Genomic DNA, 25,913 nt, shown 5'->3' with positions numbered 1-25,913 from the left:
TCACAGTGTTTATAATGTAGGCAAGGTCTGAGGCTGAAGGAAGCGATGGAGCCCAGGGACATTGATAAGGCCATCTGATGAGAGTGACACGTGGGGTAAGGGAAAGGGCCGCATCCAGTACGTGGTTCTAATAAATATTCATAATGATACTTTAAAATCCTGTGAGACCACAAGCCAAAAAATGAGGTGAACACCTTTGAGGAAATGATGGAACGATAACTTTTAAATAATATTTGGCAATGATAATTTACTTTTTCACTATAACTAAAATTCTATGGTCTTTCTGGAAAATCTTTCATCTATTTATCGCCAGGGCAAATTTCTACCCATCCTTTGGAGTCATTCATTCATCTATTACACTTGTCTTGCCTTTTCTGATTCTCCTTATAGTCTTCCCAATGCTTCCAACAGATCTGGGTCTCCATCTAGCAATGATTCCCATATTGTATTGTTATTGTTGGTGAGCCTATCTCCCCTCTAGATTCCGAGTTCCTTGAGAGGAGAGACTTGGGTTTGTTTTTTTTTTTTTAGAGACGAGTCTCGGCATGTTGCCCTGCCTGGACTCAAATTCCTGGGCTCAAGCCATCCTTCTGCCTCAGCCTCCCCAGTAGCTGGGACTGCAGGTGTGCACCACCAGAGACTTGCTTTTTAACTCTATATCCTCAATGTCCCAAAGCCTAACATATAGTTAGTGCTCAAAAAATCTTTATTCATTGAATGAAAGGATGAATGAATGCACCTGTGGATGATTGTCAAGATGTTGATTGGGTCTCTCCTGAGCCTATTTCTATGGACAGCAAGGAGATACACTGTTTTACTCAGAATGGGAATAACTTTTCTCAATTCCTGGGGGATCATTTAGCAATTTTGGGATAGGATTTAATAATTGCTCCCCACAGACTTGAAGCAGTTAAGTGGCAGTAAATTGAGAGAGATGGAGGTAATTACATACCTGGAAACAGCTATGGAATGGAGAGAGAGAGCCCAGTAATGATGGTGACAGGGGTGGTGTTGATGGCTCTGGTCCTAGAGGTGACCAAAGTACATAGCATATGTACCCCCTGTGCAACATATTAAGTCTTTCAGGCTTTTAGAGAACCACAGGGTATCAGTGTATTCTCCATACCTCTGTGGGATTGCCTGAGAATGCATTCGTCATCAATTTAGATACTCAGGCACTTATCTCTTTATTTCTGTCATCTTATACTGTGAACTCCAAATTTACAATGAACTCTCTCTAGCTTATCTAAACATACCCTTCACCATGTAGTTCCATAGCCCTTGGGGCACATTAGTATTTTATTTGATCTCTCTTCCCTGTCATCTTCCTCCAGTTCTTTCTGTTACGCTTGGCTCTCCCTGGTAATTTATTATATGAGGTTGCCTAGTTTCTGTAATTCTCAACTTCACCTCTTGGTTTCCCTTCTCAAATACCACCTTGAAACCTCTGCTCCCTTTAGCTTATGATTGACACTCTTCTTATAGTGCTTTATAAGTCTCGATGTGCACAATTGATGCAGCCATAAAAATAAATGTCTGGAAAAATGAAGGGAAACTGAAAGAGATTTGTTTTCACTTAACCATTCACCTCTTTCCTTTAATGGAACTGGTGAATAAATTCAGTGAGTTAGTCTATTTAAACACCTTTGTTTCACTGAATTTATATCATTTAGCAGATCTTTTTTGGAAACCATTATGTGACGGGTGCAGCACAGTGTCAACTTGCTGTCTTGTTCCTGAATTGTATTGTTCTTCATTTAGGAAACCAAAAATTAAAAGCTAGAGAATAAATAGTGATCACATTGGAAATGGGGATTTAAGTGTGAACAAATCCAGAAATCATAAAGTGTAAAAAATTGGAGAATGCTAGTATTCCCATTTCTAATTATTATACTGTGTAGTTTGCAGTGGTGTCGTCTCTGGGTATGTTACTATGTTAGTATAGCCTTAATTTTAAGAAAAACTCTGTTTTCCTGTTTGGCTTTTTAGTTGTCCTAATGCTTTGTAGTACTTTGGAGTACAAAATCCAAGGAGCTATCTTCTTTCTTATTCCAACATTTTAAAGGTGATAAAGTGAAATATTGCACTGGCTTTTCCTAATAGTGCTCACCTTGAGAGACATGTATTATGATGGCATTTTATGTTTCTAATGGAATTTGCACCCATATCTCTGTGAAGTGAATGTGTATTTATCCCTTGACTGTATTTTGCTTTCTGTTATTAGTGTCCTCTCTATCTTGGGTGTATTATTTTTCCATTTCACTCCGTCTATACAATGAGAACAGCAGTAAAGCCATATGTTGACATTGAAGGGGGACACAGAATTAACATGAAAATGTTTATTATATCTAATTTTAAATTTTATATTATACCTCTTATTTAAGAACTGTAAACGTCTTATTATGCATGGTTTTGGCAGTGTTTTTTCTTCAGCAGTTTGATTTTGGAATCATTTCCTTTCTCTGTTTAAAGCTACAGGCATCCTTTTTCCTGCATGGGTTTGGATTACAAAGATCTTATTTAACTTCCCAAATGTATTCCTTCTGCTTGTGCACTGTGATTACACACAAAATGGAAAATGTCCAAAAGGCAATCATAAAATGAAGTGGGTTTTTTTTTTCTTCCTTCTCTACCTAGGTTTTTATAACTATAACTATGATAATCTGAGGAGAAAATATTTATTCATTGTTTTAAATATTTATTGAAGGCTCCCTCAGTAGAAATGTGTACTGTTGCTGCAGCTGTTTCTATTATGCCAAAAGCCAACTAGAATACAAAAGGTGTTTAGGAATGTTTAACTGTAAGATTGAGAATTTTATTTTTTGGGGGGAGGTGGGTACTTCTCTTTCTGGAAATTTGAGTCTCTTTCTTGTAGTCTTAAAGTAATGTAAGTATTGAATAACAAAAAAGTAGAATGATTGGGAGGCCAAGACAGGTGGATCCCTTAAGGTCAGGAGTTCAAGATCAGCCTGGCCAATATGGTGAGACCCTGTCTCTACTAAAAATCCAAAAATTAGCCGGCCATGGTGGCACGTGCCTGTAATACCAGCTACTCAGGAGCCTGGGGCATAAGAATCGCTTGAACCTGGGAGGCAGAGGATGCAGTGAGCCAAAATTGTACCACTGCACTCCATCCTGGGCAACAAAACAAAACTTTGTCTCAAAAAAAAAGTACAGCGACAAGACAGTTCTATTAAATACATATTTCAATAATTTTCACCTTCAGTGTTTGGCACTAACGGCTACAATTCTCACTGTAACTTGTGAGACTTAATTACTGCTCATTCTATTTAAGTGCCGAAGTTTCTCCTCCACCATGCAGTGTAAAATGAAACAAAACTGGTCTGAGCCCTTGGGCAATTTACATATTAAGATAGGCAAAAATTTCTGTTGTAACTTCCATTGAACTTTACATTTACATTTTTAAATGACATTTAAAAATAAGAACATGTTGCTGGAAATCACATTCTTTGTTGTTAGAAAGTAGAGCTGAAGTCAAATGAATATCCAGGCTCATTGAAATGATTGAGAAAGTGATATAATTGCTTAAACCTTAGTAAAGCAGAAGATCTGGGTTCCAGCATTCCTTTGAGAATCCGATGAAAGTTTTGCGTGCTTTTTCAGAAAACAGCACTGATATGGTTTGAATTTGTGTCCCCACCCAAATCTCATGTCACGTTGTAATCCTCAATGTTGGAGATGGGGCATGGTATGAACTGGGAGCTGACTGGATCATGGAGCTGGATTTACCCCTTGTTCCTGAGATAATGATTTCTCACAAGATCTGGTTGTTTAAAGGTGTGTAGCACCTCTCCTCTCCCCTCTTTCTTTCTTTGCTCCCACCATGTAAGACGTGCCCGCTTCCCCTTTGCCCTCAGCCATGATTGAAAGTTTCCTGAGGCCTCCCCAGCCATGTTACCTGTACAGCCTGTGGCACAGTGAGTCAACTAAACCTCTTTTCTTTTTAAATTACACAGTCTCAGGTATTTCTTTATAGCAGTGCAAGAATGGACTAATACAGAATATTAGCATACACACACAAATTTGCACATAAGTTCATCAGGGGATAGACACACAGACCTCTCCCACCCCAATCCTCAAAGCCCTTATGGACACCATAAGATATAACCCAGGTTAAAATCCTGATAATAAGAGAAGGAGGACCAAACATTATTCAGGCTCCCTTTATGAGTGTGTTTGATTTGAAGGAGCTAGAGCCTTTAGGTGGTTTAATTCAAAAACTTAGAATATGTGAAGTGCTGAGAATGCAGGCAGTTGATTATCTGAGGAACAAAGGAGGGAGATCCCCATGGAATGTATTGGCTTGGGAATGAAATCCTTGAAAACAACTGAGGTCTGGACAGGTGAAAGTCAAAAAGGTCTTCTGTGCTGTACACACCATGAAGTCAAGGACCCTATTTAGTTTGTTCTTCTAAACAAACTAGCTTGGTGCAAGCTATGAGCCACCAGACTGTCAATAAATATATAGTGTTTTGTGCTTCATTTCTAGTGAGGAGTTTGAACCAAGAGAAATGACGTAAACTCAGGGAGGGAATTCTGTGTGCGCCCCTGATACAAAGCGACTGAGATGAATGTTGGAGGCTGGGCTGGTATCTTTTGCGGTCAGTTGGGAGCAAATGTTTTCATAAGAGTTGTTTAAGGGTCAGATTTGCAAAATTAAATGTCTTGATTTTATTGCTAAGGAACTAAGGAATAACAGAAATGTTATATCTAGTGTTTTATTATGAAATTCTAATGGCCTTTAGAAATGGAACTTGGTGGTGAGGATTCCAAATCTCAGAAGTTAACCGCTAGACCTAAACTGCCTACAGCAGTGGAAGAGCCGACATTTTCAATGGGACTCCTCCAGCATGCACTTTCCTAATTTCCTAGAGTGGGTAGGAAAGAAGGAGAGGCTTTGTGGGACAACAAAGTTATTGTTAATTTTGACTTTTTCCCTCTCCTCTTTCAGAAATATTTAAAAACGGGGGCTGTTGTTATCAAACGCAGAACCTGCTTCACCTCCCCCACCCCTTTTTTGGCCTGCTCCTTCCTCTTCCTGCCTACCTGCTGAGTCATCACTGTGGTGCAGTGAATCAGCTTTTGGCATTCCTTTATTCTGAGATGTAAATAAAATCCTTAGCTATTAAATCATTTAATGCTGTGTCACCATTGGGCATTTTTTTCCTTTTTAGATATAGAATTTACATATCTATACATGTATTTGTGTATTTTACATATGTAATGCAAGTGACAATGAAGTTTTTCCTTTTTAAAACCTTGAGTTTACCCACAGCAGAACTATGTCATTTTACGTCTTATTCGCTACTGACCGTTAGGAATAAAATAATCATGTTGTGAAGTGCCTGAGGCCCAACATGCCCCAAATGAAAAGGATGGAATAGATCACAGTCTGGTCACACAGGATATATGTCGGTGGGTGGATGGGTAGGATGGTGATACCTCCTTTTTGGGACTTGGAGTTTCCACAAGGAGGGATAAGAATTAGCATATCACTTCTGCCCTCTCTCCACCCCCTCAGAGGAGGGGAATGCCTTTGCTGGTTGTGAGGTTGGACTGAGGAACTGGGCGTGCATAGCTCAGCTTCTTCCTACTTTCCTTTGTCTTTGGAATTTGCCTGCCTGCCAAGGACACTCTTTATTCTTCATTCTGTCCTCCATGCCATCAGCTGGATAAGGGCAGACTCTGCCCCTAAAGATCAGGAGTGGGGTTTGGGGAGGCACAGGGAGAAGCCTGGAGATTCAATCCAATTCTGAGATTGGGTATTAGGAAGATTATGGTTGTCACACTTCTATGCTACATCCATCATAAGGGTGATATTTTCATCTCTGATCTACTGTACTCTTCTGACTATTTCAATTATTGTAGAAATTGGGAGCAGAATAATAGCATAATTTACTCACCTTTTCATACACTCAACAAAATAGACTAATTTGTAATCATTGCAAATTTGGATGGTATTACTCAGCCTGCAGTTTTGGAGTAGCCCCGAGTAAATTCTATTTAGAGTGAACTACATTTGGCGAGAAGCCTATGAATTTGAAATTTTGATTTTAGGTACAGAGTTTATCATTTTGATGTGACTGTACATCTTTTCTTTTTTCACTGCAAACATGGGAAAACCATACTGAGCCGCTTTTTAAAAATGGTGTTAAGAGAATTACCAGATAGAGGCATTTCGATCAGTTTCTAAAATTTTGTATGCTCTTATCTGTGATATGGGAATCATAGTATTTCATAAAGTTTTTGAGGGGATTAAACTAAATGAGAAAATGTATTTGAGAAATAGTTCAGTACTGGCCCATAATAAGCATTCAATAAATGTTTAATCAATGTCTATGGTGTACTTGGCGCTGTGTCAGAACAAGAGCATTCTTTATGAATTAATGAACTCAGCAACCAAGCATTTTGCTGTCCAAGATAGAGGAATTAAAAAGATGGGAAGAAGAAACAAGTGTTATTGGTGACCTCATCTTTTCCCCTTCTGTTTATTCTCTAAATGTCTCTTTTTATTTTTAATTCAACCATTGTCATTTTGATCCTGTAAAATCTAGGTATAGTTTCTATGTGAGGGAATTTCCTTTTAAAATTGTTAATTTTGCTCGAAGAAGGAGGGAAAGCCAGAAGCCAGCTGCCAGCTGGGTCTCTTGGTGACATCCCCACTGTCCTGTGGAATCAACTGACCCCAGTTCAGAGGAGAGAGTGAGAGGCCAGTAGGTGGCTCATGCTGCCAGACTAGTCTAAACTGAGTACAGAAAGAGAAAAGAAGAAATGTTTAAATACAACCTTGAACTTTTCTTTAAAATTTTTTTTTTTAGATTTAGGGGGTACAAGTGCAATTGTGTTACCTGAGTATATTGTGTAGCCATTGCCCAAAGAGTGTACATTGCACCCATTAAGTGATTTCTCGTCCCTTATCCCCCTCCCACCCTCCCACCCTTCCTTGTCCCCAATGTCTATTATTCCACTCTCTATGCCCATGTGTACACATTATTTAGCTCCCACTTAAAAGTGAGAACATGCAGTATTTGACTTTCTGAGTTACTTCACTTAAGATGATGGCCTTCAGTTCCATCCATGTTGCTGCAGAAGACATAAGTTTACTCTCTTTTATGGCTGAGTAATATTTCATTGTGTATAAAAACCACGCTTTCTTTATTCAATCATCCATTGATGGACACTTAGGTTGATTGATTGCATGTCTTTGCTAATGTGAATAGTATTAAGTTGGTGCAAAAGTAATTGCGGTTTTTGCCATTACTTTCAATGGCAAAAACCGCAATTACTTTTGCACCAATCTAATACTGTGATAAACATATGGATATAGGTATTTTTTTATATAATGATCTTTTCCTTTGGGTAGATACCCAGTAGTGGGGATTGCTGGATTGAATGAGAGTTCTATTTTTAATTATTTGAGAAATCTCTGTGCTGTTTTCCATCGAGGTTGTGCTAATTTACATTCCCATCAATAGTGTATAAGCATTCCCTTTTCTCCACATTCTTACCAGCATCTGTTATTTTTGACTTTTTAATTTAATTTTAATTTGTATAGATTTAGGGGATACAAGTGCTGGTGTAAGATGGTATCTCAGTGTGGTTTTGGTTTGCATTTCTCTGTTGATTAATGTAGTTGAGCACTTTTTCATATGCTTTTTGGCCATTTGTATATCCTCTTTTGAGGAATGTCTGTTCATGTGCTTTGCCTATTTTTTAATGGGGTTATTTTGTTGTTGTTGTTGAGTTTTTTGAGTCTCTTATAGATTTCGAATATATTAGTCCTTTATCAAATGTGTAGTCTGCAAATATTCTCTCCCATTCTGTGGGTTGTCTCTTCACTTTTGATTATTTCTTTTACTGTCAGAAGTGGTTTAGTTTAATTAAGTCCCATTTGTCTATTTTTGGTTTTGTCACATGTGTTTTTGAGGTCTTCATCATTGAAATTTTCTTTTTTATTTGTCTTGAACATAAAACAAGATTTCACCAAACTTTTTTAGTTTGTTTTCTGTTCTTTTTTTTTTTTTTTTTTTTTTTTTAAGACAAGAGTCTCACTTTGTTGCCTCACCCAGGCTGGAGTGCTGTGGCGTGATCTTGGCTTACTGCAAATTTCATCTCCTGGGTTCAAGTGATTCTCCTGCCTCAGCCTCCTGAGTAGCTGGGATTACAGGCATGCATCACCACACCTGGCAAATTTTTCTATTTTTGATAAAGACGGGGTTTCACAACGTTGGCCAGGCTGGTCTCGAAGTTCTGACCTCAAGTGATCTGCGCGCCTTGGCGTCCCAAAGTGCTGGGATTACAGGTGTGAGCCACCATGCCCAGCCAGTTTGTTTGCTATTCTTACAGAATAGCCAAATTTTCTGTTTCCAGGTGCTCACAAATCCTAGGTGTCAGGGGTGGAAGATGTGGATTGAAGTTGGTTCTGACTCTTCATCATCTCTCCAACTTCACAATAGCTCCATCACAGTTGGTTCTTCCTCGAGATGTACTGCGGGAGAAGGAAGCCTGCTTCCTACACTCAATCTATAAATCCCCAGCTCTAACCATCCACCTCTTTCTCAGAACTGGCAGATACCAATAATCTCCTAGCAGGGTCATGGTTTAAGAAGAAGAAAAAGAAATAAATCAAAGTAAGGTATTTTCTCTCTCTCTCTCTCTCTCTCTCTCTCTCTCTCTCTCTCTCTCAGTTCTAGGCCTACACTATTTGTTTGCTTCCACATGACTTGTGGCAATGAAGTAACCATTCTTCTCTGTGCTAAGGGAGGGAGATACTTTCTCTCTGAGCAGACTTCAAGTCTTGTTCAGTGTCAGTATGATGGCCTGGAGTTTGGCATGGTGAGGTAGCAGAGAGAGCCCTGGGTTCATCAGCAGAAGGCTCTGGTTCTGCTCTGTCATTAACTGCATGGAAGGAAATATACCCCACCCCCTGTGCTTCATGGTGATCTTCAGAAAAATGATGAGATGAGGCTTAATGATATCTTAATTCCATTCTAATTCCAATATTAGAAAAAGCACATCTATGGGTCAGAAGGTAGATTTAATTAATTTTTATTTATTTTTAAAATATTTATTTTAGAAATAGCATCTCACTTGGTTACCCAAGCTGGAGTGCAGTGTGAGATCATGGATCGCTGCAGCCTGCCGTCTGGAACTCCTGGTCTCAAGTGATCCTCCCACATCAGTCTTCTGAATAGCTAGGACTACAGGTGCATTCCCCCAACATCTGGCTTTTTTTTTTTTTAATAGAGAAAGGGTCTCATTATGTTGTCCTGGCTGGTCTTGACCTCCTGGCCTAAATGCAATCCTCCTGCCTCAGCCTCCCAAAGTGCTGGGATTACAGTATAAGTCAACACTCCTGGCCTGATTAATTTTTATTGAATTTTTTTTTTAAAAACCCTGCTGTTGTATTAATATTATTCAATTACATCCCATTTTCACAGTGTAAGCCTACTTTTATATGCTTAGTAAGCTTGAAGCTTTTTAACAAATTTACTTGATTGCTGTCCAACACTCGGTTATTAATTTAAATTAAATATTATCTATTTAATTATGAATTGCCACATGGTAAGCAAAATAATTCAGGAGTTGGAGATTCTTTCTTTAATAATGTGTGCTTAGGTTTTAGAAATGTGCAAATAATCTGAGTCCAGGAAAACTCCCATGTCATCTAATACTGCATTTCATTAACTCTAAGATGCATGTTTTTGCACATTTTCATATCCCTGAAATTGAAATTTGTCTTACAATAGGTGGCATCTTAGTATTATGTCATATATTAGTTGGTGATGCTTTTCTTTTTTAATAAATACTTAATAGCATGCTTGCAGTTAATGACATCTTAGACTTAAAATATAGCACATATTAATATACTATAAACATCTAATTTAAGAGTTTTCTAATCTAACATAAAGGCACTATACATGTTAATCCTTTAACTTAAGGGTTTCATGAACTTAATGTATCCAAACGTAATCATTTTTAGTACACAAAGCTACATTGTGCATTTTTTATTCGGTGGAATTTCCAACTTGGGCCTAAACTGGGATTTATAATAACATGTCTGGTCATGTTGGGAGAAACTGAGTATGCATATGAGGTGTTAATGTATATGAATTTATTCAAATGGGGTGCTTTCAGAGAAGGAAGAAAGTTTTGTTTTGGAGTCTATAGCTGGAGATAGGTATGTCAGTTGGAGTCTATAGCTGGAGACTAGGCATGTCAGTTGGGTTCTATGGGAAGCAGACATTGAGACAGAGTTGGGAGTACAAGCAGTTTATTAGAGATAACACCTATGAAATACAAAAGGCAGAGAAATTGTATTGGGCAGGAAATGCCTACAGATTAGACAAAGTCTCAGAAAATCCAACAGGGAGCTTTGGAGCAAAGATTGTCCATGAGATTGAGCTCACTAATAAGCAGAAATGGCCAGGCCCTAGTACCCCTACTCTTCTCAGACTAGTTGGGGAATACCCAGGAAGAGGAGCCAAGGTCAACAGTGTCTGTCATAGACAGTGGTTCTTGTCATGAACTTCTGTCTGAATCCTGTAATGAAAGGTGTGTCAATAACTGTGAAACATCCTAACAAGTTGGCTCGCCACAGTTTTGTGGATGCTGGCAGAAGACATGAGACTCCTGCATCAGAGACAAAGGGCTTTATTATTCATGGCATAGTAGTCAGCATATTTGAATTGACTCCACTTGCTCGAGTTCCCAGAGGGAGATGCAAAAGGGCTAGGTGAAGCCTGCACAAATCTTCCCTCTGTTCCACAGAAAGACACTCTATTTTCCAGGGCTGTTGGCCATACAGACATCACTAAAACAATAATTTGGAACAAAGTTAGCCAGTGCCTCTGCTCGCAATATGTGCAGAAATGTGAGAGACCCCTGGGGAATTGACTTCCAGCAAGGTTCTCCAAACAGAGACTGAAGGAAATATTTTCATTGGTGACTTTGGAATGTGAGGAGCAAAAAGCAGAGAGACAATCGTGTCTTTTTTTTTTTTTTTTTTAAGAGAGACAGGGTCTCATTCTGTTGCCCAGGCTGGAGTGCAGTGGTATGATCATAGTTCACTACAGCCTTGAACTCCTGGTCTCAAGCGATCCTCCTGTCTCAGCCTCCTGAGTAGCTGGGAATACAGGTGTGCACCACCATGATCAACTAGTTTTTAAATTTTTGTAGATACCAGGTCTCCCTGTGTTGCCCAGGCTAGTCATGAACTTCTGGCCTGAAGCGATCTTCCTGCCTTGGCTTCCTAAATTGTTGGGATTACAGGTATGAGCCACCATGTCCAGCCATGTTGACACAAAGTAGGGAGAGGGACTGTATGAGTCTGTTCTCATGCTGCTAACAAAGACATACATGAGACTGGGTAATATATAAGGAAAGAGGTTTAATTGGCTCACAGTTCCACATGGCTCAGGAGGCCTCTCAGTCATGGCAGAAGGTGAAAGAGGAGCAAAGTCACATCTTACATGGCAGCAGGCAAAGTACATGTGGAGGGGAACTCCCCTTATAAAACCATCAGATCTTGTGTGTCTTATTCACTGTCATGAGAACAACATGGGAAAGACTCACCCCCTTGATTCAATTACCTCCCACTGGGTCCCTCCCATGACATGTGGGAATTAAGGGAGCTACAATTCAAGATGAGATTTGGGTGGGGACACAGCCAAATCACATCAGGGTCATTCTTCTTGCAACTTATTCTTGTGACACAGAGGGACTTTAGCTCCAAGAGAATTACAGTGGAGGCCATTCCATATAGGCATCTCAAGTGTTTGCAGTTTGAGAAGTAGCAAAAAACAAGACTATTGGCGTGAACATAAGTACTTTCCTTGACTTCTCTCAGTATTTGACTATAGTGAATTAGGCCACAGGCTGAACATAAGATAGTTTGTGAAAACTTTGAGATACCCTTTCAGGACCTCTAGAGATAATTGGGCATGGCTGCAGAGGCTTGTTTTGCATGAAACTGATTTATATCTGCTATGGAGGTGAGAAAAAGAGGCAGGAAATATGAGATGTGATCATTAATATTATTCTACCCATACACAACTGCTGGGGAGGCCTGCCTAGAGAAACTCAGGTCACGCCAAACGTGCTTATTCTGTAGTTCTCACAAGTTCTTTGATGTATGAATTACTATATTTAGTAATTCTCTCTAACCTAATTATATTTGGCCGTGTATCTATTTCCGTTTTTGTTCCCTAACCTTCCTTTCTCCTGAATACCTAACTTGAGGAAAGCCTGAGTAAGCAAATAATTTCATCCAGGTTAAAAAAAAAAAGTTAAAGTTTTAGAATTAATGAAGGAATTTCTTGTTCATATTTCCAAGCTCAGTTCAACATTTACCTCCTCCTTGCAAGGGGTTTCATAGAAACCCCTTCGTCTTGTGTCCTCACATGGTGGGAGTGGCAAATGAGCTCCCTTGGCCTATTTTGTAAGGGCATTAGTCCATTATCAGAGGCCTCAAGCCCTCATCACCTCCCCAAAGGCCCTACCTCCTAATACCATCACTTTGGGGTTATAATTTCAACATATGAATTTTAGGGGGAACACAGACATTCAGACCATAGCATTTTTCAAAACAAATGTGGAAAATATTACAAAGAATGAAACTCTCTTGCAAGATTGCAATGTACATTGCCATAATAAAGGCGATGAGAAATTGTGCATTAAAGAAAACTACTTGAATATATGTAATCTAGAATCTCCAAATTATTTTTTTACTACAGAACCTCTTTTTTTCTATAATATCCTAACAAATTCATCATCATGTAACACCCTGTGATGAGCTTGGTTTTATTGTCTTGTGTAGAACTCTTGAATTATTTACCTTTTACATATTTGTTTTGTATTTTATGCAGCTGAAGTATACACTTGTTGAGAACAGGGACTGTGTCTTAAACTTCTTGTATCCATCACAGAATCTAAATCAATGCAACGTACGTAGTTTGAGTTCAATATATATGTTTTAAATGTCTTAATTAAGTTAACCAGAATAAGACTGGTGGCTACAGATACTTCACTCACGAGATTGAGTTCAATAATAAGCAGAAATGGCAGAAATTCACAGATTCACCAGTGTATTCTCAGGGCTCGGCATATAGAAAGAACTACATTGAAATTTATCACATGCTAAAATATGTGTTAGAACAGATGCAGATAAAAACATAAGACTCAGTCCTAGAAATAAAAGAATCTAGAAGTTTTGGGGGCAACTTGTAAATAAAGACCATGAGCTCATGTTGCAGCAGGATATGAAGTAAGACTACAAAGAACACAAACAGCAAGTGTCGTCTTCAGTTTATTTGAGACAGGTTCGCATTGGACAAAATGTGCAGTATGCTTGGATGCTTATGAAGCAGTACAGTGCATGGTGAAGTGCTTTTTCTTGGGATAGCCTGCCTAAGTTCAGGACTTAGCTCTGCCACTTGGTAGCTGAATGAGCTCAAGTCAATCTCTTAATCCCGTATCTAGAAAATGGGATTTTAAAAGTGCCTACCATGCAGGGTTATTGTAAACAATAATAAGATATTTAAAGAATTTGACACAGTGCCTGTTCCATGTACTAGTCAGAAATCAATATATGTAATCTATTATTTTTGCTAGGGTAGATCAGAAAAACCACAGAAAGGTCTTTACACTTTCGAATAGCAACATGGTTCAAGTCTTTTTACCTTGATCTTTCCAGACTTCTCTTCTTTCTCAGTTTTTACACTCTTGATATATGCTGTGTCTTGCATGGCCCTATGATCACACAGCGTTTTATACAGTCAGTTAAAATCATATTATAATGTATGTCTTTGCTTGAGGGCAAAAACCATGACCCATGCAGTTTTGTACTTGTACGGAGCCAGAACGGTAATTGCTGGTAGTTAAATGCTCAGTAAATACTGATCGAACAACACATTAATATTTTTAATTAAAAATATATTAAACATTAAAAATGTACAAATAACTGCTAAATGTGACTATGAATTGAGGGAAAACTGGTTCTTTTCGGTACAACAAGATATTTTAGGTGGTTAGATATCTAAATTCCCGATTTGGATATTTTCTTATAACATATGCATACTTTCTTAAAGTTCCATTATTTTCGATATTAACCATTTCAATATAAATTTTTTGGAGCCTGCTTTTATAGTTGCCTCTGTTTCCTAATTCTCAAACATTTAATTGCTCTGTTTAATAGCCATTTACCTCTTTTTAAAATTTATTATTTATATCCTCCAACAGTACTAATAATTCTTTTATGTTTAATTACTGTTAGGTTTAGAATTATGCATTTTATTTTATTTTATTTTATTTTATTTTATTTTATTTATTTGAGATGGAGTATCACTCCGTCACCCGCCCAGGCTGGAGTGCAGTGGTGTGGTCTCGGCTCGCTGCAACCTCTGCCTCCTGGGCTCAAGTGATTCTCCTGACTCAGCCTCCCATGTAGCTGGGATTAAAGGTGCCTACCACCACCATGCCCGGCTAATTTTTGTACTTTTAGTAGATACGGGGTTTTACTCTGTTGATAAGGCTGGTCTCGAACTCCTGACCTCAAGTGATCCCCCTGCCTCAGCCTCCCAAAGTGCTGAGATTACAGGAGTGAGCCTGGCCTAAATAATGCATTTTGAAATAAAAATGTCATATATGATTATAACGAAGACTCTTGAACATCCTATTTGCTTTTCATTATTTCTATTGGCTATTTAGGCTTTACTTGGTTTAGACGAAGCATGGATTGAGCACCGGCTTATATTTTTTCATGTTGCCTTGTAAGCCATGAGGTCTATTTTGGAGCTTGGCTGGAGAACTGACCCTCAGAACACTATTACTCTTCCTGGACAAGAAAAAAACCTAGTAAAAAAGAAATAACTTGATAAAAATCTCCTGAATCCTTACTATATTTTAGGAACTTGTCATATCTGAAAACCTCATCATCATGTGAGGCAAGTAGTAACATTTTACTGAGGAAATGGAAGACTAAGGAAGTTAAGAAATTCACCCAAAATTTAATTGCTTATAACTACGTGAACTGAGATTTAAGCATAAAGGTCAGTCTGATCGGAGCCTGCCCTACACCACCTTTTTATCCATAATTTATCACACACTAGTACTATTTTTGTAGTTAACATCTGAATGATTAGGCAGAAGTAAGCCATTTGGAACTGTGCTGCTAGGACATTGGAATACCTCTCTCTTTTCTTAACATATTACAGCTCTCTGGATATGTTTTTTATTTTTCGTTTTGAGACAGGGCCTTGCTCTGTCTCCCAGGCTGGAGTGCAGTGGTGCAATTATGGCTCACAGCAGCCTCAAACTCCTGGGCTCAAGCAATCCTCCCAAATTTGGGAGGCCTCAACCTCCCAAATTATGGGTATGTTTAATCCGAAAAAAAAGATAAAAATTGTTTCACTGCAACTTAAAAAATTGGTAATTTATTCCATAGATTTCCGTCTAGTTCTCCAGCTTTCATATTCGCTCAACATCTACTGAAAGTTCCCATTCATGTTGAGTCAGCTAGCAGGGTATACAGGCAGGTCTGAAGCTTATGAATAGGAGAACTGGGATGACTGCCATTGTGCAGATCTTTCTGGTAAAGCCAGAATTTGAGGTTTAAATAACAGGTTGTCTTGAATATCTACTGATCCCCATGTAAGAATCTAATGTTATATCATTGACTCACCTGAGACTTATTAGTCACCTATAAAGCAACTATAATATAATGAGGAAAATAAGGGATTAATAATTTTTTTATCTTATAAAGCATTTCAAAAAAGATGCATTTGTAATTAGTAGAAGCGTGTTTTTATTCACTGTATAGTTTTTCCATAAGAGCACTAAGCTTAAACTTGACTTCAGTACGTTAAGTATTCTGAGAATGTTACCTTTCTCAAAAAAACTTACAAAATGATAACTTGGAAACAAGGAAGATTTTGCATAAATCCTGCATTAATAAATTTTTCTTGCATCACTGGGCTTACAGGAAGAAAGGAAAATCTTCAGCAGCCCAAAACACACAAACGCAGAAAGAATACACAAAATATAATCTGTGAAGTAAAACCAGAGCAACGAGTAAACCCTTGTGAAAAGCAAGGCTACCCTGATTGTAATGCCAGTGCCAGAGCTAAGGCAAGGAGACTAAGGCTTAGGCATGCAACAAGGTTGAGTTGCTGATCCTAAAACCCCCACATTAATCTGGGCATCTTAGAATGGGCCAGAGTGTTCTCAAGTCTAAGCTGAGTCTTAGAAGAAATAATTTTAATTTAATTTTTCCCTGGGTAATAGCATATTCAATTTAGGCCCCAGTTTCCCCTCCTCCTAAATATTGGAGACAAGGACATATCAAGAAAGGTTGAGAAGTGGTAGAATCCTCATGCTTTGGGTTGGGATCCTGAACAACTCACTCTAGAAGTGATTAACTGTAAATGAAGTCCTTGAAGGAACTGAAACCTAGTTTGAATAGTCTCAGCTTCTCGAATTGGATTAAGGTGATTCCAGATAGAGCCCATAATCACTTGCCAAAGGTGATATAAATTTTCTCCAAGGGAAGATAATATAGCCTAAATTAAATTCTAAAATGTTTTATATATACTGTCTGGCACTAAAAAAGGACACATAAATAAATCAAACAATATGATCAAAATCCAAGAGAAACAACAGATAATAGAAGAGCCCCATTACCTAGGGGATTCTAGGGGGTCCAGAAAATGGAAGTACCAGACACAGATTTTAAAGACACTACGCTAACAATGTTCAAGATAATTTCAACAAAAAGCTAAATGAAAATCCTGGAATGAAACAAATAAACAAAAATCTGAAACTGAGAACTAAATGATGAGTTTACTATCAGATAAGATCTGACGGAAGAGAAGATTAATGAATTAGTGTTAGGTTTTGAAGGGATGGCGAGGGTTAAAGAAAGACACACACACACACACACACACACACACACACACACACACAGAGGAAGAGGGCGCACAGCAGCAAATGGAGGCTTCATGTCCAGCATAAAACCTACAGAAGTGGGGGACCAGCCTAATGCCAGAGCCCACCACTGCTTACAGGCTGGGTGTACTTATAGGTATGGGCGGGAGGGATCTGGGCAGTATGGCTTGCTGCCCGGTAGGATATTGATAAGATGTTCCAATGATGAGGCGGTTCTGGCCCTTGTTCTGGCAGGATGTCATCGTGGTGTTCCTTGGACCTTTGTCCAGCAAGATATGATAGGGATGTTTCTTTAGTTGGGTCTTTTTTTGCCTTGCGACATGGTCAGGTGGTTAGGCAGGAGGTTTCTCATGGCCCAAACCCCCATGAAATGTTTTACTTTGACCAAGGTCTGCAAAATAGCAGGGAGCTTAAAAAATGGTGCAGTTTGGACTAACAATTAGAAGATAGCTCGGAGAAAATATATTTTTAAAACAGAAAATAGATAAAATAGCCTAAGTTTGGGAATACGTGAGTCACAACTAACACGTGGATAATGAGAGTCCTGGAGGACAGTAGAAAGAAAATAAGGCAGAAGTGTATTTAAAATAATAATGGACTTATAATTTTCCAAAAAGGATGAAAGATTTAAAATAGAGGTGTCCAATCTTTTGGCTTCCCTGGGCCACATTGGAAGAATTGTCTTGAGCCATACATAAAATACACTAACGATAGCTGATGAGCTTTAAAAAAATCACACAAAAAAATCTCAAAATGTTTTAAGAAAGTTGATGAGTTTGTGTTAGGCCACATTCAAAGATGTCCTGGGCTGCATGCAGCCCACGGGCCATGGTTTGGACACGCTTGATTTAAAGCCATAGCTTCAAGGTGCTTTATGAAACAAACAGGGTAAATAAAAGCAAAATTATACATAAGTATATCATAGTAAAGTTGCGGAACTACAAAGATAGAAAAATGCTTAAAAGCAACCAGGAAGAAATCTTTGTAACTCTACAGGAATTAAAATAGGATTAACCATCAAAACTCATAATATGTAGCTAAAGCTCTGTTGAGACAATGTTTCGTTTCAAATATATATGTTAGAAGAAAAAAAATTGAAGTCAGTGAGTTAATAGAAGCAATGGAAACTCAAGCACAATAAAATAAAGGCTGAAAGAAAATAACTGCCAATCTAAAATTGTATTTTCTCTTTTTTCTTTGTATATACATATATTCTAAATTCTATTTTCAATAAAAACATTCTTCATGAATAAAGGTGAAATAAAAATATTTTCCACACAACCAAAAACTGCAAGAATTTATCACCTGAAAATCTACACTGAAAGAAATACTAAGGCATGTTCTTCAGTAAGAAAGGGTAAATGGATAGTTTTAGACAGACAACTAGACAGAAAAGTGTGGAGATGCAAGAGAAAGAGCAGCAAAAAGGTTCTAAATATTTACTGTTCAAATTAATAATAATAATATCATATTTAAAATTTAAAACATATAGAGTTAAAATATATGACAACAATGCCATCTAAATCTAAAGAATGATAAACTGAGGTTACATGTTCGAAGGTTCTTGAACTGTCTTGGAAGAAATATAAGGGCTAAATTATCCTAGTCTTTGATAAATGAAGAATCCAGGTTTTAATCGCTCAGGGTAATAAAAAAAAAGTAAAGAATATATAATTAAAATAGTCAATTATTTAAAGTAAGAAAGAAGAAAAAAATAACACCAAATGGTGACATTTTTAGCTTAATTCTCTGTGAGCAGAGAAAATTTATGAAAATTCAGTACATGCATGCTAGCTAGGGCAGAAAGCATGTCGCAACATGTTTAACTCTTGGCCCATTTGCTCCGAGAAGCCCCAAGAATACTCGCTGACCACACTTGGCGGCTGTAGCATTTGACCCTGAGGTAACTAACTTTGCAACAAAATATCTCGCTTTTATTACTATTTTAACATTGCTCTCATATATCGACTTTGGAAAGAAAAGACATCTTTTTATTTATGCATTCTGTCCTTAGTAGTGTTATTCCCATTTACAAAATATAGTAATTCTCAATTGCTGAAAATGTCGAATTCTAGAAAAAGTAGCATTCTTACGTGTGATATTAACATCATTCTCTGACAGGTATTGACATTTGATAAATCCAGTTTTTTTGAAATAGACAATTCTGATGTCAGTTCTGTTTAGAAAAAACTCCAAGAACAGTTTTTATATTTTATTATTTATTTATTTCAGATGGAGTCTTACTCTGTTGCCCAGGCTGGTGTGCAGTGGCACGATCTTGACTCACTGCAACCTCTGCCTCCCTGGTTCAAGCAATTTTCCTGTCTCAGCCTCCCGAGTAGCTGGGATTACAGGCGTGTGCCACCACGCCTGACTTATTTTTTTGTATGTTTAGTAGAGTTGGGGTTTCACCATATTGGCCAGGCTGGTCTTGAACTCCTGACCTCAGGAGATCCACCCACCTCGGTCTCCCAAAGTGCTGGGATTACAGGCATGAGCCCCATGCCCAGCTCAGTTTTTATATTTTATTTTCACAGTGAAAACCAGTCAGATTTGCTTCAGCCTCAGAGAGCATATTCATGTAAAATTAAATGAGCACTGGCAGAAAGCTTTTTTTTTTCTAATCAGGAAAAGAGTTAAAAGTATTATAATAAAATGGAGTGTGCTCACCGACCACAGTAGAAATAAAAGTCAACAACAATAAGAAAACTTGAAAATCCCCCAAATAGTTGGAAAATAAATAATATGCTCCTAAATAATCTGTGAGTTAAAGAATAAATTACAACAAAAATTAGAAAATACTTTAAAATGTTAATAAATATAATACCTGTCAAAACTCATGGTTTGTAATTAAAGGCATGCTGAATGAGAAATTTTTAAATACATATATTAGAAAAGAAAGATTAAAGTTAATGAACTGTCTCAAGAAATTAGAAAAAAACAGTAGATGAATCTTGAAGACAGTAGAACAGAAGAACAGAAATCATAAAGAGACAAGCAAAAAATCCATGATAGTTTAAAAAAAATGAGATAGAGGCATCAAAACCAAAATGGGGTACTTTGGAAAGAGTAATAAAATTGACAAACTCCTTCCTTCTGAGACTGGTGAAGAAAAAGTTTAAAAAGAGAGAATGCAGAAATACCTAATATTGGAAATGAAAAGCTTATATTTCTACAGATCCTATGTTCCCAACTTTATGACAATAAATTTGAAAAATATGTAAAATTAATAAAGTCCTAGAAAAATAAAACACTAAAACTGATGCAAGAAGAAATAGAAATTATAAATATTCTAAATAAATGTATTATATTTGCTAGTAAACTTTGTGAAATAAAGTGCTAATTTTGTCACCTTTCCTGGAGAATAAAATAGAAGAAACATGTCCAAGCTTACTTTATTAGGTCAGAATAATTTTCAAAATGAAAATTTTAAAAGAATATTAAAGAATGAAAATTATAGGCCAATTCATTTATGACGATATGAAAGTCTGTAAATTCAATTAGAAATTTGAATCAGCCAATAGATAAAAGTATAAAATATTGACCTTATTTGATTTATTTCAGAAATATGAGGTAGGTTTAATATTAGAAAATCAGTCATTGTAGTCTACATTAACGGCATAAAAGAGAAAATGTTGTAAGTATTCAAATGGATTCAGAAAGAGTATTTGATGAAACTTAATGTTATTAATGGTAAAAGCTCTTCTCTAAGAATGAGACCTTAATCTCATTTCAAATACAAGGTATTCTAAAACAAATAAAACAAACTACAGCAAACATCAAATTCAATGGTAAACATTAAAAGCTTTCTGTTTGAGATAGAAAATAATATAAGGGCACTACCTATCATCACTTTAAGTCAACATTTTTGTATAGGTCCTAGCCAGGGCAATAAATCAAAATGAAATTAAAATACAATCGCTTGAAAGGAAAGAAAGTTTATCATTATTAATGTACAATATAATTTCATGCTCTGAAAATCCAAAATAATCACTGATAAATTATTAGAATTAAGAAATGATTTTGGCAAGTTTATTGAGTGCAAGATCCAATATGAAAACATAACTTATATTTTTATGTATTGGCAGAGAATTAGAAAATGAAATAAAATAACAATTATAGTAGCATTAAAACAACAACCAATACCTAGCAATAAATCTGACATAGGTTGTGCATGACTGCTATTCAAAAAACAATTTAAAGGTAAATTTTTAGAAGACTTAAAGAAATGGAGACATACACTACATTTATGGATTTAAAGAGTCAATGTTTCAAAGACGTCAATTCTACTCAATCTGATCCACTAGATTTAGTGCAGTTCTCGTGAAATTTCTGTCTTCTTAAGGTATGAATTGACAAGTTGATTATAAAGTTCACAGAGCAATGCAATGAGCCAAGAGCCATGAATAATCAACTTCCTTCATGAAGAAGAAGAAGATGAGAGAACTTACTCTAATTGATATTAAGCTTATTACGAAGTTATAGTAATTGCAATAATGTGGTGCTAGAACAAAGATGGATAAATAGACCAATGTAACAAAATGGTGCTCAGTAACAAACCCACACATATACGTCTATTTGATTTATGTTAAAGAAGAAATAATACAGCAGTAGGAAAAGGGAGTTCTTTTCAATAAATAGTTCTCGGTCAACTAGATAACCATATGGTCAACTAGGTAACAATAAGTGGTTCCAGCTCAACTTGATAACCATAACTAGACAATGAACCATATATTTGACCCCTACTGATATCAAATGCAAATATTGATTCTATATGAGTGCTAGATCTTTTTAAAAATAATATGGAATATCTTTATGACTTTGAAAATTGTGATAGATTTCTTGAGCAGCACACACAACATTAATCATAAAAGAAAATATTGATATACTAGAATACTTTAAAATTAAGAAAACTTGTTCAGCAAAGAGAGTGGGAGAACATACTTATAACACTTATAATCAACAAAAACCTTATGTTCAGAATGTATAAAAAAACTTTTACAAATGGATAAGACATGGATAAGAATAAGAGATTTAAAAAGATAAAACATCACAATAAATGTAATAGAAATAATGATGAGAGAAAAATAGTAAAAATTAGTGCAGAAAATAAGGAGAAACAATCAAGCAATAGAAATTATCAACCATGTTAGTTTTTGAAATATTAGTGAGGTAAATAAATTTTGGCTAGATTGATAAACAAACAACACATAAATAATATTCATAGGCTGTGCACAGTGGCTCATGCCTATAATCTCAGTTTGGGCACTTTGGGAAGTCCAGGTGGGAGGATTGTTTGAGCCCAGGGGTTTGAGACCAGCCTGGGTAAAATAGTGAGATTCCATCTCTACAAAAAATTTAAAAAATTATCTGAGTGTGGTGGCACATGCCTGTGGTCCCAGCTACTTGGGAGGCTGAGGCCAGAGGATCACTTGAGCCCAGGAGGTCGAGGCTGCAATGAACCATATTTGTACCACTTGCACTCCAGCCTGGGCAACAGAATGAGATGCTTTCTCAAAAAAAAATAGTAATATTAATAATAAAATTGACATAGCTGTGGATCTGTACACAATAAAAAGAGAAAACAATGAACAATTTTGTGCCAATATGCTAAACACTTAGAAAAAATGAATAATTCCTTAAAAAAAGGATTTATCAAACTGACTCAGAATGAAATGAAAGCCTGAGTAGTCTTAAAATTATTATCTTCATACAAAAAACAACAGGCAAAAATGGTTTTAGAAGAAACCTCTAACAGGCATTTAAGGAGAAGATGATTAAAATCATACTAAGGGTTTTCTTGTGAATAGACAAAGAGGAATCAAACTCATGTTATTAGGCTAGTTTGGTTTTGATAACAAGATCATAAACAATTATTGTGGTAGGTAAATCATGGATGCAAAGTCTTTGAAACTACTTCCATAAAGAGTTAGGTTTACCTCTCCTCTACAGTATTTAATGCTTACACTGCCTTTTTTTTAGAACTAATAAAGTATGGCAGAAGTGGTGCTATGATAATTCTGGACCCAGCTTTTAAGAGGACTGATGGGTACTACCTTGGTTGCTTGGAGCCCTGAACTACTGTGGGAGAAGCGTAACTATCCTGTTGTATAGACTATGTGGTGAGACCCTGAGACTATATGGAGAAGGAGAGGGGCCCAGCTGAGCCCAGCATTCCAGGCTTCCCTGCCAATGCACCAGGCATTTGATTGAATTTGTCTTGGACTTCAGCTCAGTTCAGTCACAAGCTGACTACCACTGAGTGATCTTAGTTAATGGCGTAAAGAAATGAACAATTTCCCAGAGAAGCCCTGCCCAAATTTCCAACCCACAAAACCAGGAGACATAATAAAATAGTTGTTACTTTAAGCCTCTATGGGTGGGAGTACTTTGTTATGCAGCAGTAAAATAGCTGGAACAGACTGTATGGGGGAGCAAATTTGTAGTCCAATATCAGACATGAACATAGATGCAAAAATCCTAAACAAACTATTGGCAAATCAAATCCAGTGATATATATATATATGCCAAATTGGGTTTATCCCAGGTATGCAAGGGAGTTTAATATTAGAAACTTCACTAATGTAACTCACTGCAATAATAGATTAAAGGGAAAAAGCATAATTTTATTTCAATAAGTGAAAACAAGGCATTTGAAATGCCAATGCACATTCACTATAAAAACTCTTAGCAAAATAGGAATAAAAAGGTCTTTTTTTAATCTGATGAAAATTCTCTGCCAAAAATGAACAGAAGGCATCCTTTTTAATGGTAAAATATATTAGCATTTTATTTAAAATCAGGAAAGTTGTTTATCATCAACATTTCTGTTTAACATTGTATTAGAGATTCTAGCAAATACGTAATTTGAAAAAATATTTAAAATACCATTTATAATAGCAATAAAAATAGGCAAATAGGTACAGAGTAACAAATCTAACAATAAATAGACAAACCTTTATGGAAACAATTTAAAACTTTATTAAAATATATTAAAGAAGACCTATATAAATACAGACATAACACTTCATGAATAGAAAGACTAAATATCATAAAGATGTATGTTTTCCCCAAATTAATCTTTAGACTAATGAAATTCCAGTAAAATTCCAATGGTGGTTTTAGTGAAAGTTGACAAGCTGATTCTAAACTTTTATATGAAACAGCAAAATCTCAAGAATAGGCAAGACATTCTTAAAGAGGAAAAATTTAAAAAAATAAATTTGGGGGGACTTGCCATGTTAGATATCATGATATATTATGAAGTTATAGTAGTTAATATACTTCATATTTGTGAAATAATAGGCATACTCGTTGGTGGAACCAAATAGAAAACACCCCAAAATATGTAAACATATAATGTTATATGCATAATGATATCTATAATAATCAAGGAATACTAAATGTGATAGAGATATTTCAGTCGAAGCTCTAAACTAAATAAACCATTTGTCATTAAAAAAAATCACTCAGAAGAGATTGTATATGCCAGGAAATCTGATTTTAAGGACTGGGAATTTATGACAACTAACCACAATTTTTGTATTTGCACCTAAGTTGAATACACTACTGCGTCACACCTCCAACGATTATTCTGTTTTCTCTATCGCCTGACTAGCTCCTAATCATTTAAAAAATATATTTCAGATATTGAGATGTTCTCTGCTTAATTGTCTCTGGCCTACCTTAAAGAATAGCTCATCAGTCTCTTTGATGTACTGTTTTGTAAGGAACATAAATTACTAATGTTTTTGGACTTCAATCACGGTAATGCAATTTACTTACACATTTGCCCTGTTAGACTGAGTTCCTTGACAACAGATACTACCCTTTTAATAGATAACAATTTTTGCCAGCTTCTGTACTAGATATGTATTGGAGATACAGAAATCAATATGGATTGGGAATGTGGGTGGATTCATAAAAAGGATTAAGATAAAAAAGAAAGAAAAGGAAAGAAAGAAGATATAGTAGCATTTTAAAATTATTTTCCATGGTCTAAGCAGCATGCTAATCACATTTACATGTAAGGAGTCGTGGAATTACAGAGCTGGAATGGACTTTGAGATCATCTCTCAAACCTTCTTATTTTACAGAAGTAACTATGTCGCAAAGCATTTAAGTGGCTCATCCAAGGTCATCTGACTATTTGGTTGTAGAAGGCATCAAAGTCCAAACGTTCTATCTCCTAGTTGAGTGTTATTTCCTTTACATCATACTGCTTCCTGTTCTGGCCTTCCTAAAATACAAGAACAGAATTTAGTATCCCAGACCCCTGTATATTATCTGACTATGGCTCATCATCAGAATATCCTTATGCTTCGAAAATAACAGTTTTAACTTTGCCTGAGAGGTTATTTTGAATCATTACCTTCCTATGAGAAATCAGGTACAAATGTTTATGGATTAAGTGATTTAATACTAAATTATGTGAGGTGGTTTCATCTCTGTATTATTCATAAAACCCAAATGTTATCAAATTATTCTAATTTATGTTAGAGAGAAAAATATCTGTATTAACCCTGGGCTAGACAAGTAGCATTATTCTTATTAAAAAACTCAAGTATATGTAAATTTACGGAATTCAGCTTTTTTTTCCATAGGTTATTGGGGTACAGGTGGTGTTTGGTTACATGAATAAGTTCTATAGTGGTGATTTGTGAGCTTTTGGTGATACTTTGATTACATGACTGTTTATGATTACATCAAATCAAAGCCTTTCCCTAAAATTTGGTTTCAACCTGGTTTATACTCAATTAGTTAAGACACTTTTATTTAATATTTGCTTTTTTACTTTTGCATGCATGAAGTTTAATAATTCATCTAATTTGACTTAATTTTCTAAAGCCTGGAGTGTTTTTGAATAAGCTTTGCCTTTGGTTCCTATTAGGATTTCTCTTTTCTCATAAATAACTTGATCTCATTTAGATTGCAAGAAATACACAGAAAAA

At 36.3% G+C, this 25,913-nt stretch overlaps 1 long non-coding RNA gene across 1 annotated transcript in view; it reads left to right on the top strand.

The window, feature by feature from the left end:
• Window positions 1-25,913, top strand: part of LOC101057909 (uncharacterized) — a 169,622-nt gene that overhangs the window by 48,501 nt on the left and 95,208 nt on the right. The window contains exon 4 of the long non-coding RNA XR_010155287.1: window positions 9,098-9,227. This is a non-coding gene — a long non-coding RNA (uncharacterized LOC101057909). The remainder of the gene's footprint in view (window positions 1-9,097; window positions 9,228-25,913) is intronic.

This window comes from Pan troglodytes, chromosome 2 (assembly GCF_028858775.2).
Source record: "Pan troglodytes isolate AG18354 chromosome 2, NHGRI_mPanTro3-v2.0_pri, whole genome shotgun sequence".
NCBI lineage: Eukaryota > Metazoa > Chordata > Mammalia > Primates > Hominidae > Pan > Pan troglodytes.
The sequence above is the reverse complement of the archived record's forward strand: the minus strand, read 5'-3'. Positions and strand labels throughout refer to the sequence as shown.